General features: G+C 31.7%; 1 long non-coding RNA gene across 2 annotated transcripts; it reads right to left on the bottom strand.

Annotated features, from left to right (window-relative positions):
* Positions 1-1,002: 1,002 nt before the first annotated feature.
* Positions 1,003-5,763, bottom strand: LOC108141823. Of its 2 annotated transcripts, none has more exons than XR_001774262.2 (6): positions 5,559-5,763; positions 5,324-5,433; positions 5,128-5,257; positions 1,379-1,520; positions 1,264-1,310; positions 1,003-1,206 (listed from the first exon to the last, which is right to left on the bottom strand). It is a non-coding gene; the product is annotated as an uncharacterized LOC108141823 (long non-coding RNA). The 2 variants fall into 2 exon arrangements; XR_005977963.1 differs by having other exon boundaries at positions 5,144-5,257.
* Positions 5,764-16,278: the final 10,515 nt, after the last annotated feature.

Genomic DNA, 16,278 nt, shown 5'->3' with positions numbered 1-16,278 from the left:
TAATTATATAAATACTTTAATCATAGTCTACAAATTAAAGCATATTCTTTCTTTATATTTTATACTAGTAACAAAAATCCATACGCCAAGTCTATAACGGTAGTATCAAGTAAGCACAAGAAGATAAAAATAAGAAATGAAAGATACAAAACAATTGACTAGACCGTTGTCATTTTTGTCAAACATATTTGAAATTTTTTAATATTTAATGTGCCTCATTTAATATATAATGTGCACTCGTTCATTATATTATTTATAAACATTTTCGCATTTACACGAAGTCTGTGCATATTTAGACCATAGGTAAGCAATCGAGAGGGTCCAAGTATTAGCTGCGCAGCTTAGATCTTAATACTCCTACTCCCCCAACTACTGCCCTATAGCTAGTGATTGCACAGTAGTCGACAATAAAAACTAGAATATAAATAAGTAGACAAATAGACCGTTTTAGAAATATTTATTTATGATCGGCATTTCATAAGGATAAATTTGTGGTCATGAAATTCAAATATGATTGAAAAAAATGACACCACCAATCTTCAACATGACCACATTTGAATCGAATGACACCAGTTATAAACTTGTTTATGTTTGGCTTTCTTTAAGAATACATTTGTGTTCGTAAACTAAAAAAAAATTGAATCTGTTCATATAACTAAAATTAATAAAATAACAAATAGGCAAACAGAAAAATCACACCGGGTATTAACATGTTTTCGCTAAGCCTTTATATAATATTAAATATATTTATTTAAATATAATAATGCATAATAGCATACTGCTTTTTAAACTAAAACATTATTTTGGTAACTAGCTTAAGATGAACCATGAGCACAAATAGTGCTAATAAAATTAAAACCGTTAGTTAACCTAGTAGTGGTATTCCAAAGATTTAAAAAAAAATATATATATATTTGCTCGGCCTCGTTCCGACTTATATACTTCCTACAATAGACAAATTTTGGAAAAGTTTCATGCAGATAGCTTTAAGACTGAGGGACTTGTTTTCGAAAAAAAAAAACGGACGGACAGACACACGGACATGACTAGATCGACTCTCCTTATGATGTTGTTCAATAAAAGATATACTTTATAGAAAATATTATATGTCCTTCTCTGCGTTACATGCTTTTGACTAAAATTATAATACCCTCTGCTAGGCATAAAAAGGCGTTCGGAAGCAACCTTTAATTTTAAAAGGTCCATCTAAAAACATAAACATATATATATATATATTTTTTTTTTTTTACTCGCTTCGCTTACTTGTTCTGCAAGGCACTCTATTGGGCAGCTTTTGAAAATCAGTCTTTCTGTTAAAATAAAATATGATTTATAATATATTATTTAAATTATGTCGATTTCTTTAACTAGAACATACTTTTGTTATCTGTTGTTACCGAAATTTCTTGGGCAGTCCATGTTTGTATTACATTTTTTAAATGTGTATACATATACTTATCATTTGTTTAATGATAATACGCTAGTGCTTCTTCTGCTTAATTGCGTGAGCTTGCCGGATTCTGAAATCATATATTTTATATTAATCATTAAGGAAAATATCTGTAGCAATGCACTCAAAAACATAGCTTTAATATATGAAACTTATTTTTCTCTAAATATTTTCGAATGTACATACGTGTTCAATGAGGCAGTAGTGTCGCTCTTCACATTTTTTACAACGGTTTTTGATACCCTTCCAGTCTTATCACTCTGTGCATTGTTTTGTGAGTACAGACACAGAATAGGCTGTTCATTGAAATATAAGTGTGTGAAGAAAGTAACAAAGGAGATGAAAATGCAAATCAAATTAAAAAAATAAAGACGCCTTGTATTATGGGTATTATTTTAATAAAACTATCGAAAATGACGATAATTTAATTTTTAGTGGGAAGAGGAAAACATTGCTCAGTCGAAAATAAAAATCTAATTGTCAGCCTTAGAAAGCAAGGAAAAACATATGAGAAAAATGAAGAGAATCGAGGCTGTGAGCGTAAAACGACTATTTTGGAGGATAGACGGATTGTCCGGTACATCATCTAAACTGATGAAAAAGGATTTAAGCCTGTCGATCAGTGACGTAACAGTGCGACGTCGACTGATTTTTGAGTGTTTTGGTAAGAATATGTAAAATAAGAAGAAGTTTAATTGCTAGAATTATTTTTTGGATAATTAAAGCTAAAGCTGTTAGCTTTTTAAAAATGTATCGCTTGTCTGATTTGGAAAACTGGAAGGATTTTAAAAACAGATTGGAAAGTTGTGAAGTGGGGCACTTCTATTTCATTGTGAATAAAATAAATAAAATAAAATATATTTGGTCTAACCATTGTTAATAAGAACATATATATATATAAACAATATATATATATATTGTTTTATGTTCTGTTCCTATAAGAGCTGTTTTTATATAGTACCCTTTGCAGAAGTATAAAAATCGAAAAATTCGCATATAGCATTTAAAATATGCTCTTAGAAAAAAATGTGTAATGTTATATGTTCATATGGTTCAGAGTATTTATTATTAATAACCATTATATTATGCAAACAAAAACACCTCTTAACGATGTAAAAAAGTCATGAACATTGCACCTCAATCATACAAAATATCTGATATCAAGTTTTGTGACGAAAATATTAAGAATAGACTAAATAAATACACTTTTAAATGTTCCCATTCGGACCGTTTCATCCAGGTAATTTGCCTACACAGGCATTTTTATCTCATCGTGCCGAATGGGAACATTTAAAAAGTTTATTTTAGCTATTTTTAGCGATTTCCCGCTTAATATGCTAGTTTATAAAAAAGTCGTAAGATAAGTTTGAAATTGGGAAGGAGTTTAATAGCCAAGTTACACTCACGCACATCTCCTATCGATATCGAAATAGACGCTATGAGCCTGTTTCACTTTACAGACATCCTACATTGCGTCTGAAATTGCTAATTGTTTTTTCTGTAAGACATTATATTGGATACAAAACATTTGTCTTGATGTGCTTGTTACCGAGACTTTTGGATTGTATTATTTCTTCACATACTATTACAAATAATTTCACTATTTTGAGCTAAGATATTAGCAGTGTACAAATTTAGACTAGTTCTTCAATCGATTCCAAAGCTATATCCAGCTTGGATTTTCAAATCCAATCTGTATTTATTTAGAAACGAATATATGTATGTGCTGGTATATAGGGGAAACCATTTCACAAGCAGTGAGACTCTAAAACAACATTGGATTTAGCATTAAAAATACACACTAAGAAAATAAATTGTTAGATAAAATTTAATTTAATTAATTTTTTGATCGTTCCTATGGCAGCTAAATGATGTCGTTCTCCGATTTTAATAGATTTAAAACCATACTTCTAAAATAATAAACCATTACTATATCCCGAATAAACAATTTATATATCAATTAAATTAAAAAACAGCGAAAAATCATTTTTATACCCTTGCAGAGAGTATTATAATTTCATACAGAGGCTTGCAACGCAGTGAAGGAGACAGCTCCGGCCATTTAAAGAATATCTAATTATGTTTGTCTGTCCATCCGTTTCTACGCAAGCTTGTCTTTTAGTTTTAAAGCTATCTGCTTGAAACTTTCCTTAAAGTTATCTTAATATTACAGACCGTTATAAGTCGGAACGAGACGAATCCGTCGACTCTAGCATATAGCTCCCATCGAAAAAATAACTTAAAAAGGTTCATTCTTTTAATTTTATTCAAATCGTTTGTTTTAAACATATATCCAAATAGATCAAAATTTAAATGTTTTCAAGAATAATTAATTTTTAAAATAGCTGCAAGACATTTATTTTTTCAGCAAAATAAAAAACCGTAATTTTGAAATATTAATTACTATTACTAAATCTCAAAATATAATTAAATTATAGAAAGAATACTCTTGGGAAATTTTTATTCAGATAGCTTTAAAACAGAGAGGAGACTAGTTTGCGTAGAAACTGCCTGACGTCATATTTTTGTCTTTAATGACATCGTTAAAATTCATAGCTCAGACAGTCAATATATTCAACACAAATTTTCTTAGATGTCTATAATATTTTACATGTCAAAACAATATAAATGTTATTTAATTCTCGTAAGAAGTCACATAATTTGTTTGTCCAATATTAACTTTACGAAAAATATCATTCATGTGAAAAAAGTGGTACTTCGTTTCGTGGTTGAACATCCATCATTGCGTCCAAGCAAGCAAAAACAACAATCAAAGAACACAATTAAAATTTTTAGTTTGTTTTATATTTCTAAATTTTAGAAAAATTTTAATTTTTAGGGTAAAAATTTTATAAATTAATTTCTTTATTATAGCAAACATTTCTATACTCAAAATAAATATTTCCATATTTGAAAAATACATTCTACATTAAAAAAAATATTTCTATATTTAAAAAAGATGTCTATGTTACAGAAAACATTTCAATTGTATGGAAAACATTTATCTGTCTTAAAGTGATATTTAATGTTAGGGTTTGGCATAGAATTTTTACAAATAATTTCTGTGTTATAAAAAATATTTTTTTTTATTTTTATTTATGGCATTCATTTCAAAATTCAAGAAAATTTTCTTGTTTTCAAAACAAGGTGTTTTGACACAAGAAATTTTTTCTTGGAATTTTTATATGTATATTTCTAGGTGTTAACTAGATCGAACCCCCAGTGATGCTGATCAGGAATATAAAAACCTAGGTTTTTAACTTAAAAATGTTACTGTAATTATTAACTGCAATTATATTTTTTCAATTCTCATAAATTTAATACTTATACCAAACACTTAAAAGACAAGTTAATAACGGTGATATCCAGAAAGCACAGCACGATAAAGAACATTGGATAATTGACTATACCGTTAATTTTTCAAATCCATTAATTTAACTCAATATTCGATATAAGTTCGTAATATGTGCCTACATCAAATTAAACACATTAGTGTTTATTATTTAAAAACCATTTATCTTTTAAAGTCGTTTTTCTTAGAAAAATCAAACCAGCTATAAACAGGGTTTCGCTTTGCTTTTAAAAATATTTTTACAGAATTAAAGTTTATATTGCTACGAAAAACGAAACAAAGACAGAATTTTGATTTATATGTGAGAAAAATATTATTTAAATACCTTGGTAAAGACGAACCTTGGCTGTTATCTCGAGAAACTCCAGAATATTCGGTTTTTGATTTTTCATTTTAAGTCTGGAGGCAAAATTTACAAGATCATTGGCATTTGAACAGGCAGCTTTTGAAGTTCTCTGTAAAAGTTATTTGTTATATTTATTTTTCCATTTAATTTAATTTTATAAATTAATGATACCCACTTTAGCTATCGCTGGTACCGAACTCTCACTGGCAGTCCTTGCTTGTACTACGTTATATTTATATATTTTGATGTAATCTTTAATGATTTAATTTTTAACATCTATATTATCTGAAATTAAACATTTTAGATTACAACACTTTTTATTAAGGGTGTGGTTTATGAGTTTTAGTTTCTGTTATGTTTCTGTTACATAATAGTAAGAATACTAGAATTAGACTAGAATATAAAAATACCTGTTAATAGTAGCACTTTCTGTTAGTTTGATTTTTTTTACTGCAACACTTTATGTAGGATAAGTAATACTTGTCTCTTGATTTGCTAGTGGTAACGGAAAGTTTGATTGAGCACTGGTTTACATCATATTCACAAATGTTTTCTTAGAAAATTCCGAGTTCTGTATTAAGCAGTACATAAATTTTGACATGTTCTTCTGTCGAGTCTCTGGAACGGTTTAAAAATGCTGCTGATGTGAACAGAATTTTGGATATCAAATGTGTGTATGTGTTTATAGCACAAGCAGTGAGATTCTCTTTCATGCCGTCGGAAAGAGCGAAAAATGAGCAGACAGCGTTTGAAATATGCATTTGGAAAACATGGATAATTCTATATATTACTTCACATATCCCGTTTTTTTTGTTTGTGTTTCCTTGCCTTTATTTTATGAAAGAATTTAGCATTAAAGGAAATAATATTTTTATATAACAAACATGTATTAGTTATGAAGACGAAAACATATATTTTTTGTATATTTTTGTTTACTTTTTTATTTAACTGTAGCTTATCTCAGTTATATATACATATACACATAAAAAAACGTGCATGTGTTAAGAATTCATATGCATTGAAATTCTAGAAAAATTCAAGAAAAGCAGCAAACATCGGCAAGCCGAAGTTTATATAACCTTGCTGATACTATACAAATTAAATATTCCTTTCACCATAAAAATATAAATTTATAAGCGTATATTTTTAAAATTATTAATATTATGATGATTTTCAGCTCAATTATTCGATCATTCCTATGACAGCTATATGATATCGTTTTCTGATGTTAATAAAATTAAAAGCGTAGTTCTGAATTATTGAACCATAACTATGTCCAAACAATTTTTAAACAAAAATTAAAAAATAGTAAAGATACATTATTTTAAAATATTTTTATACCCTTGCAGAGGGCATTATAATTTCAGTCAGAAGTTTGCAATGCAGTTAAGAAGCCATATATATATATATATATATATATATATATATATATATATATATATATATATATATATATATATATATTTAGATACGAATATATGTATGTGCTGGTGCATATTGGTAAAGCATTTCACAAGCAATGAGACTCTAAAACAACATTGGAAAAATTCTCATTTTGCAATAAAAATATACACTAAGAACAAAAATTGTTAGATAAAATTTTATTTTTAAAAGTTGAGTTATGTTTCCATTATTATTTTTTTTTCCTTGCGCTCCCGTAAATTTAGAACAAAAAATTTTTTTATTTATCGCGCATGTTTCATAACAATGAATCAATGCCGATTTTGCGCATAATTTTTCGATCGCTCCTATGGCAGCTAAATAATGTCGTTCTCCGATTTTAATAGATATAAGACCATTCTTCTAAGATAATATCTCGAATACTCTAAAATTATACATGGCTATGGACATGGCTAGATCGACCCTCCTAGTGATGCTGATCAAGAAAATATATACTTCATAGGGACGGAAATGTATCCTACACTGCGTTGCAAACTTCTGACTGAAATTATAATACACTCAGCAAGGGAATAAAAAGAGAAAAAAAGGGCGTGAAAATAAAAAATATGCGCCTAGATAATATGTATAATTGAATTGAATTTAATTACATTCACAAGTTGTCCTGTGCATTTATTACTCTTCCCCACATATTTATTTCCTTATTTATTTAATGAAAGATATTACCATTTAATTTGAATTATTTTAAATCAAATTCAGGATAAATTCATATATTTTTTTCCCAAATGTTTTAAAAATAAATGCCCAAAAAAATGTCAAATTCCTACGGAGGAATGCAAAATTCTTTTGAGTGTACTGCGTGAACTGCGGGTGTTTGTTTACACATGAATAGGAACAGAATTAAGCTTACTAAGCGTAAGCGCTTCAGAGCGCATCGGAGACTTGGAGAAGAGTTGGAGCGGGAGAGCAAAGGGACAGTGGATGGAGACATTTGGAGAGACTGCCGCTCTACACTGCCAGAAATTAAACGTTTTCTTGGCGTAAAATCTTACCTTAAATATTAAAACAAATTGTCTTTAATTTTAACAGAAGTATGTTCCATATAATTTTAGGTTCTTAGTCATTTAAATTAATTGCGTTTTTTTTTAATCATGCCTAATGAAAATAAATAAATAATTTATTGAAAATTTAAAAAAAAATTGTAAAATGTAAATAATTTTGATTGATTTGGTTGATTTCCCACTCCACTTTTCAGTTTTTGGATCGAACTTGCAATTCGGTCCCAAAGCGAACTTGCAACTGCACTGCTCGCACCTGCCCTTGGCAATGAGAGCGAGCAGTTCGCTGTGCTCCATAAAATGTTTTTATATATCCAACACATTTTTTTTTTTTAATTTTATTTGTTTTAGTATCCCGACGATATAAGAGTAAGTCTTTTCAGATTCATCGGTCACTTTATGATTGTTATATTTAAACTTAAATACTTTGGGTTTCGTACAATAAAACTTAAACACTAGAAGTACAGTTACATTACATTACGTTACAATAACAATTTAACATTTTAACATTTTAACAAGTTATGGTGACATGAGGAACATAAAGAAATGAATTGAATTTAAAAGAAAATGAGATTGACATTAAAAATTATAAATTAAGATTAAAATAAGAATAAGAATTAGCTTTTGCCCTTTAAATAGTCTATAAGTACGTTTTTAAAGTGCGTTTCATTTCGTATAGTTTTAATATTGTTTGGAAGGTTATTCCAATAGCGAACAGCCTGTATGAAAAAGTGTTTTTCCGTCATCGCCAATTTTAATCTTTTGCAGACAATGTTGTTTGTTCTGGCAGACGAAGCCAGTTGCACATGTTCAATTAAGTACTGCGGCTCTTTTTTAGTCAGGAGTTTACGCAGAAATAAGAGGGTTTTTAACTTAATCCATGACTCAAGGCTTAGTTCAAAAATTTTGTTTGAGTAACATGTTATGTGCTCCCTGCGGTTTAAATTAAAAACACATTCTATTTCAACATTTTTTACCTCAATCTTTGGAAGACAGCTAAAGTCAATTGATTTTTTATGAATTAGAATGCACTTTAATTTGGATGGATTTAGTCTTAACCCGTTCGCATCAACCCAATCATTTATTTGTTTAATTTCAATGTTGCTAATTCTAATACACTCACTAATTCGACTTAGGGGACGGCTAACATATAACTGGACATCATCTGCATATAGGTGCACATCACAAACAGAAATACATTTAGGGAGATCATTTACATATAGCGAGAAAAGCAGTGGACCTAAAACTGAGCCTTGTGGGACTCCTTGTGTGAGAGGCAGAAATGAAGATTTTAGCGACCCGGAGACGGTACAAATTATGTGTAGAAATGACGGAAGGAACCTCTGAAAACCTCTTATTAAGGGCGTCTACATCAAGGTCCGATTTAGCCATAGCATTTTGTTTTCCTATGCCTAGGCTTCTCAAATCCTTCCAAACTTGACCAGGAGTCTCTACATTGGCAAATTTATCATTATAAAATCTACGTTTGGAGGAAGAGATCGAGTTTGTGACTAAGTTTCTCAGTTGTTTAAAAATGATGTGCAGGCTTTCAGTTTTATACCTTTTCCAGCGTTTGTAGGCATTATCCCGCAGGCAAATTTGTTTTTTAATTTCCAAATTAAACCATGGCTGTACGGCAGGTTTTTGTGTTTTTGTTCTTAACGGAACACAGTGATCAAATAACCGTCGAATGTTGGAATTAAATAATAGAAGTTGATCCTGTGGCAAAGTCAAGTCATAAACATTTGTCCAGTCATAATTGTCAAATTCAGTTAGTAGATTGTTTAGATTGATTGATTTATAGTCCCTATAGTTAAAAAATCGTGTTGAATTGTCAGAAATAAAATCATATGTCATAAACATCAAGTCATGTTTAGAGAACGCTGGCACACACAGCTGGTCATAGAGAAGGATTTTTGATGGTTCACTAACAAAGAAAACATCTTACAAAGAGCTAAAGGTACTTGTGAAATGCGTAGGTAGTTGGCAGTTTACCAAGCTTAGGCCAAGAGAGTTAAAGTCATTTTGTACACTTTGTTCTCGGATCATGTTGCTGTTAAGATCTCCAGCCAGGATTACGTTTTCGTACGCCACAGATATGTCTGATACGGACTCTAAGAGATCAGTATATTCGGTCATACGATGGGGTCTATAAATACAAGAAGTAAACATTTTTGATTTGGAACTAGGATCTACGACTTCCAGAAACAAATATTCAACTCTACCTTCGATCGGGTTTGATTTAATAAGCTTCGAAGTGTATTTGTTGCTTACAAAAATCGCCACACCACCTGCGTGTTTTAATCTGTCTGAGCTATGCAACACGTAGCCAGTTACAAATCATGTTTCTGAAACACACACTATATCAACATTTGATCCTACCAAAAGTTCCCTAAACTCATCCATTTTTCTGACCAAACTTTGAGCATTTATGTGGACAATCTTCAGACCAACTTTTTGTTTACACAGAATTCTCAGCAAACTGCTCGCTGTTGCATTATTTGTACTGACCTGCATTAATAGTGGGGTATAAGGTAAATTGGGAAACATATGCATTGAGAAGGCACAAGCTAGATTTGAACGAAAAAAGATTACAACTTGAAAACCTAAATAACTCTTAAAAACGATAAAAATAAAGTGACCAGCTTCATAAGAGATGTTATTTACGAAAGCTATTTTAGGCAGCACGAGGGATAACTTCGGCAACCAGTGCGCTGGATCCAGAGAGGGCGAGAGCAGACTCAGCAGCCGTGATCGCTGAGAGCTCATCATGTTGCTGGATAACGTAAATGTCCTCTCTCCCACTGCACTTCACGTGCACAATCCCACGGCGCGTAAAAACAGCAGCAAGAGATTTCTGCTTCTTCAAACGCATGGCTTCTTTTAATATGAGGAAATTATCTCTCGTGAGCTGCTCATTAACATAGAGAGCGGCCGGCGAGTCAAAGCCCAACAGGTGTATGCTCAGTTGCTGTTTTGTTGTGCGTCGGAAATCAGCCAGTGCGCGAAGAAGTGAAACTTTTTCCCTCGTAGTTTCCAATTTTATCAGAATTGGCACTGCGCACGCAGGTCGTCAAGCTTACCTTGCACCGTTCCAATTTGGGATTTTAGGGAGCGCAGCTCCTCAACCTCCTGCTCCAGCTGCAACATGCGATCGGCCATCTGCTTCATCTCCGTGGTGACGCCTAAGAGCGGTTCCTGCAGCACCTCAAGCATCCTCTCCTCAACCTCACGGATGGTAGACTTGATCAGCCCGGCTTGCTCATCAAAACGGCTATTCATTGCCGCGATAAACATTGGTGAGGCAGTGTCATAGGCAGCGTCAGAGGGGCGCTCGCGCTTAAAGCCAGAGGATTCTTTCAAGCGTTTTCCCTCTGGCAAAACCATATTTTGTTTTGTTTTTATTCTTCGTTGAGTTGGTGTTGTGTTGGTGACGAGAGTTTTCCAATTGAGTATTTTATGTGTCGAGTGTTTTGTCTCTGTGCTCTTGTATATTTGATTTAATCTTCATGATTTAGTTTTTTAATAACTGATTTTTTACAGCTTTAATTTTTTAAATGCATTCTATATAATTTCCTTCTCTTTCAACTAAGCAAGAGTAAGCTTTAGCCTTAAGCCCAGCAAAGGAAGTCATAATCTTACCGGCATGGTTGTCCTTCATTTTTCCGGGCTCTTTATTATTGGTTTTCTAGCTTATAGTTAGAGGTATCAAAGCGGTCGGGATTGTCCCTTATAGTTTGATAAAAATCTTCTTCAGAAGATAATATAAATGAATCTGGAACCATATATATTATATTATTCTCGTAGAATGACTCATAATTAACATAAAGTTATAAGTAAATTCATACACTTTGATAATTCTGAAACAGTTACTCCTATATATATGGGCTTATCATACATCATTTTTGATGGTGTTGATTCAATTGCTGCTAAATCTGAGTCGAATATTTCAACGCTATGAAAATCATGCCTAGCTATGCGCTGCCTAAAATTTGCCGCGATTGGTAATCCCTTACTAAAGCTACTTTTCGGCGCTTGGCCACGTTTTCCATGGTCTTTTCTCAAAATCATTTTCAGCCATTTTTCTCTGGTCTGGTCTATTCAAATCGATATAAGGCTTCAGCCAGCATGATTGAGTAAAAGACAAAACTCTGTATTTTTTTTACAATTAAACCCTGTTCTAAGCAAAGTTGAAGCTGTTTTAAGTTAATTATGTATTCACTTTTACCAGTTAAGTCAGCAGTCAGCTTTTTTATATTATTTATTTTCTGAACAGAAAGGCAGGTAGTTGTGTAAGTCATGTCGATCGAAAGTGTATTATAAATCAACTTCCAGCATCTATCCTATACTACCTGCAATAGATATAGAAAGCGGTAAGGACTGATTCTTAGCCCGTCCATATAAATTATTTGCATCGATATAACTTTATTAGTTTTATAGGATCAAAGTTTTTTAAATATTTATTATTGGCTATGGAAATACGCTGAGTACATTGAGTTAACCCACTTCGTATTGCTCTTTTTAAAACATTGTACATATCGCCATCGATAATTAGTTCTAAGCGCACGGTAGTAAACTTTAGCATAGCATCCCACGATATTGATGGTGCGGTAACATAATTTACGGGGTCCAACTTATAAATTTGTTGACAAATTTTTCTAAAATTTTCAAAGACATCTGCCAAAATTAAAACGTCATTATCTAAATAACGTTTTAAATAATCTTTTATGGTCTGACAGTTGAAAGATTCCTAAACTATTAGTGCAAAATTATAATCGTCTATACTACATTTTTCTTCACTAAGAGAATTATAAAACCTATCAATGCTAGGAAACTGGGTCTCATTAAATTTCTCTGAGATATCTATTTAGTCGTAACACATTCTTCCTCCTCACTTACTTAAATTGTTTCTCACCAAATTTTGTTCTAAGAATTTTAAATTCTTTGTTTTCCATATAGCTCGCTAGTTTTTCTAAGCTTGAGTTTAAAAATCGAACTGAATCTATATATCTAATTTTATAATTACTTGAACCGTTGATACTTATTGTCTGCGTTAGTGCTATATAAAGTTCTTTATTACAAGGTATTGGACTTAGTTCGCCCTCCAGTTTTGTAATGTAAAAATGGTAGATCATGTTTAGACAAATTGTGAAAAACTACTGGAAAGATTGGATCACTTAACTTGTCTTAGGCTTAAAATTCTTATAAATAGGATCCACGTATTTTCCAGTAAATTGGTTGAAGCATTCATCTAGATCGTTCGCATTTATTTCCATTGAACATCGATGGGGCTGACACTCGGGCTCTTGGGGGATGACCAATATATGTTGTACAGACTCAAAGTTTTTCGTTTGAGAGCTATACAAAATGTTTGCATGTAATATCAATACATTTTAAATAAAAAAAATTTTTAATATAATTGTTTCTATTTACCTTCGTATGTCCAGTCGTTTAGACTTCGATGATTTGCGTACAACATAAAATGATACTGCACAGGCAGTATGCTTCTGCACTTCTGATGTCGACGAAGAAGGCATGTTTTGTAACTTTCTAGAACAGCCTCAATATCGGCATATATCACCACCGGAGGAGATAATTTCTTGTGGTATCCTTTAAACGACGTTTTTGTATTAGGCTCTGGATAAAACGACGCCACTTCTCCGCATTCAAATTTTTTGTGAGTAGTGTTTTTAGCGTGATAACACTGAAGACAATTTTTAACAAGTATCCTCCCGATTTGGCTTTGGAAAATTGTGATGAACATAATGTAACATTTGTTATATAGGCGTAGTGCATATCTATATTATCGATACCCATTATATTTATGTGGTTTGGTTTTCTTTCTTTCGTTTGAACAGTTGGTATAACAATTTTTTCGCTAGCTTCATCAATTTAATAAATGTTTATGCTGAAGTCCACACTATTTTTCTCAAAATGTCGGACACCAAGTTTGTCGATTGGAAGTATAATTGCGGAAAAATTTAACGTTATTCCGTCATATATAATGATTTCATTATTGATGTTAATGTTATAGTTTTTTGGTTTAATCAGTTTTTCTCTTGAATATTTTCTTTGTTGTGGTGTTGAGAAACTAGCATTCTCATGGGCTTTATTTGCTACGAATGCTAGTATGCACCACTTAAAACAAAATACGTCAGTATTCTGCACGTTTATAAGCGCATTTCGTGCTCTTATTTTTTTAGGAGCCTGTATGCAACCGCTAGCAGGAATGTTTTCTAGTTTATTATAGTGGTTTCAAAATAGTCAAAATTTTGAATAGCCCAGCCAGAGTCTTTTTCTTGGAACTCACTGCTCAATATTAGTAAATATTTTATTTCAGAATTCAGCTCATATACAATGTCTTCATAAATGTATTAAGACTTATATGCAGTTCTAAAATGCTTTATTGCAGCTTCAACTATTTTCTCCCACAACCAAGAGGAGAACGCTTCTGACAGCGGAAGAAGGCAGTGGTGCGAGCGTGTATTTATTTAAACCTTTATCAACCATATTAATAAAAATTTTAAGTAAATCATTGTGAGCATTGACTGGAATAAATAAAACTGAATAAGGTCATTAGTTTTTGATCTTCTTAATTTAAAAGTTCTCCACAGCAGAAAATTGGTCATCTATTACACATTGCAATCGACAGCACCTTCTTTTTAAAGTACCAAGCTTAATTAAAAAAGTATGAAAGCCAATCATGAATTCTCTTTCTAACACGATTATAAACTCTACCTCCACTTTTGAAAAATTTCTACCACCGTTGCTGTGGATGCTGCTGTTGTCTTGGCCGCTGCTGTATATGCTGCTGCTTGAAGATGCTGCTGTTGTCGATGCTGACGTTACTGCTGCTGCTGTAGACGTTGCTGCTTGTAGATGCTGCTGCTTGTAAATGCGCTGCTGAAGATGCTGCTACTTTTAATTGTTATCGAGCCACCAAATTTTTTGTATTTATTTATGGGTAAATTGGACTTTTGATTTTTATTTTGTTGTTGTTGTGTTTGTTTTTGTTTTTTATGATTATTTTTAATGCACTTGTATTTTTGTCGCATGTTTACTTATCACAAATACCGTATTAGCTGATGTTTATGGCCCCAAAGCACGTCTTACCACGACAAAAAAAAATCGGTTATATAACAACCTTTAGCTTTATTTCAAGACAAAATATGCTGCTTTAAATTAAAAACAAAAAAGGTTCGTTTGTATCTTTTTGCTTATAATATTATGCTCTGTTCCTTACCACGGATGGGGGGAACAAGAGATTTTTAATTTTGCTACCTTAGCTGCAGTAGATACAGAATTTAAGGACCTGGTTTATAGCTCTGAGTCTCTTACTGGTGGGGGAAAACTGCAGTGTGCCTCGAAGGACCAAAAATGAAAGGAACGCCCAAATAATGAAACGTCTTCATTTGCTGAGTTATAATTTCAAGCTGTTTTTATTATATACATTTTCTTAGCAATTAACATTGATGTGATTCGTATTCTATTCTTATCTATGGCCTACGCATTATCATATTTCTAGCAACCAACGGAGTGGCTTGTTTATCCCTAACTTGGGAAAACATTCTTAAGTGCGATAAGGGAGATCAAAACTACCCTGATAACACTTACAGTCAAAGACATTCAATGATCGCTCGCATGAGGTCATTTTACATGTTATGTGTATATATCAATGATCAGCTCATGTACTTATATTTATACGTGTCATGTTTGTATACAAAACAGTGAATAATTGGCCAACACAAAAACTAACGACACAAACAGTAAGCACACCGTATTGTTGGATTTCCATATATAATTATATTATTGTAACCTTTAAAACACTTTGTGCGTCGTAAGAAAAGTTGGAGTAAGAAAAGCGCGCTTTTGCATAAGAGACGAGACCATTAATCGATTGACTTCTATCGATTATTAAAAATTATAGGTGGCGCGTAAAATGTATTTAAAATTTAATTTGATGTGTTTAAGGATTTTAAGATAAAAAATATTTTTTTTTTTTAGAGAACGAGTAGACTTATTTTTAGGCTATGCATTACCTAAAAAATTCAATATGGACTAAAATTTCAGCTTTAGGTATGGGATTACCTAAAACTCTCAGAATATGGACTATTTTCCTACTTTTAAGGATATGGGTGGGTTATTTTTTTATGTCAATTGCTTTTTAAAAGTAGTCCATTTTACTCTAAAATTTATAGCAATACCTAAAACTCTTAAAATGTGGACTAATTTTCTACATTAAACCATTTTGATAAAATATTATTGGTGAACAATGCAATGTATGAATTAGTTGCTTATTGTTAAACAGTTAATAAGATAAGAAATTATTTTAAGTTTAATTTCGCTTAAATGTTATACTGTAAGATGTATGCTAGAGGTGTATGAAATTTCGATAGATAGATTTACGGAAAATTATAAGCTATCGTTATCGCCTTAAAATCGGTGGCATGCCATCACTAACAGAAAGCACGCTCATTTCGTAGTTTCTTGAAAGTGCAAGTGCAAGAGAACATTTTTGAAGACAATTAAATGAGCATACAAAATAACTTTATTTATAGGCATTAAATCGCGCTCTACTGGTTTCTTAATTTTAAGAAAATAGTTTTTTAAAACGGATTTAAACAAGATATTTTCTTGGTCACCATTTATTAACATCCATACACAAGTGGGGACT

This window comes from Drosophila elegans, unplaced genomic scaffold, assembly GCF_018152505.1.
Source record: "Drosophila elegans isolate 14027-0461.03 unplaced genomic scaffold, ASM1815250v1 contig_149, whole genome shotgun sequence".
In the NCBI taxonomy this organism is placed as follows: Eukaryota; Metazoa; Arthropoda; class Insecta; order Diptera; family Drosophilidae; genus Drosophila; species Drosophila elegans.
The sequence above is the reverse complement of the archived record's forward strand: the minus strand, read 5'-3'. Positions and strand labels throughout refer to the sequence as shown.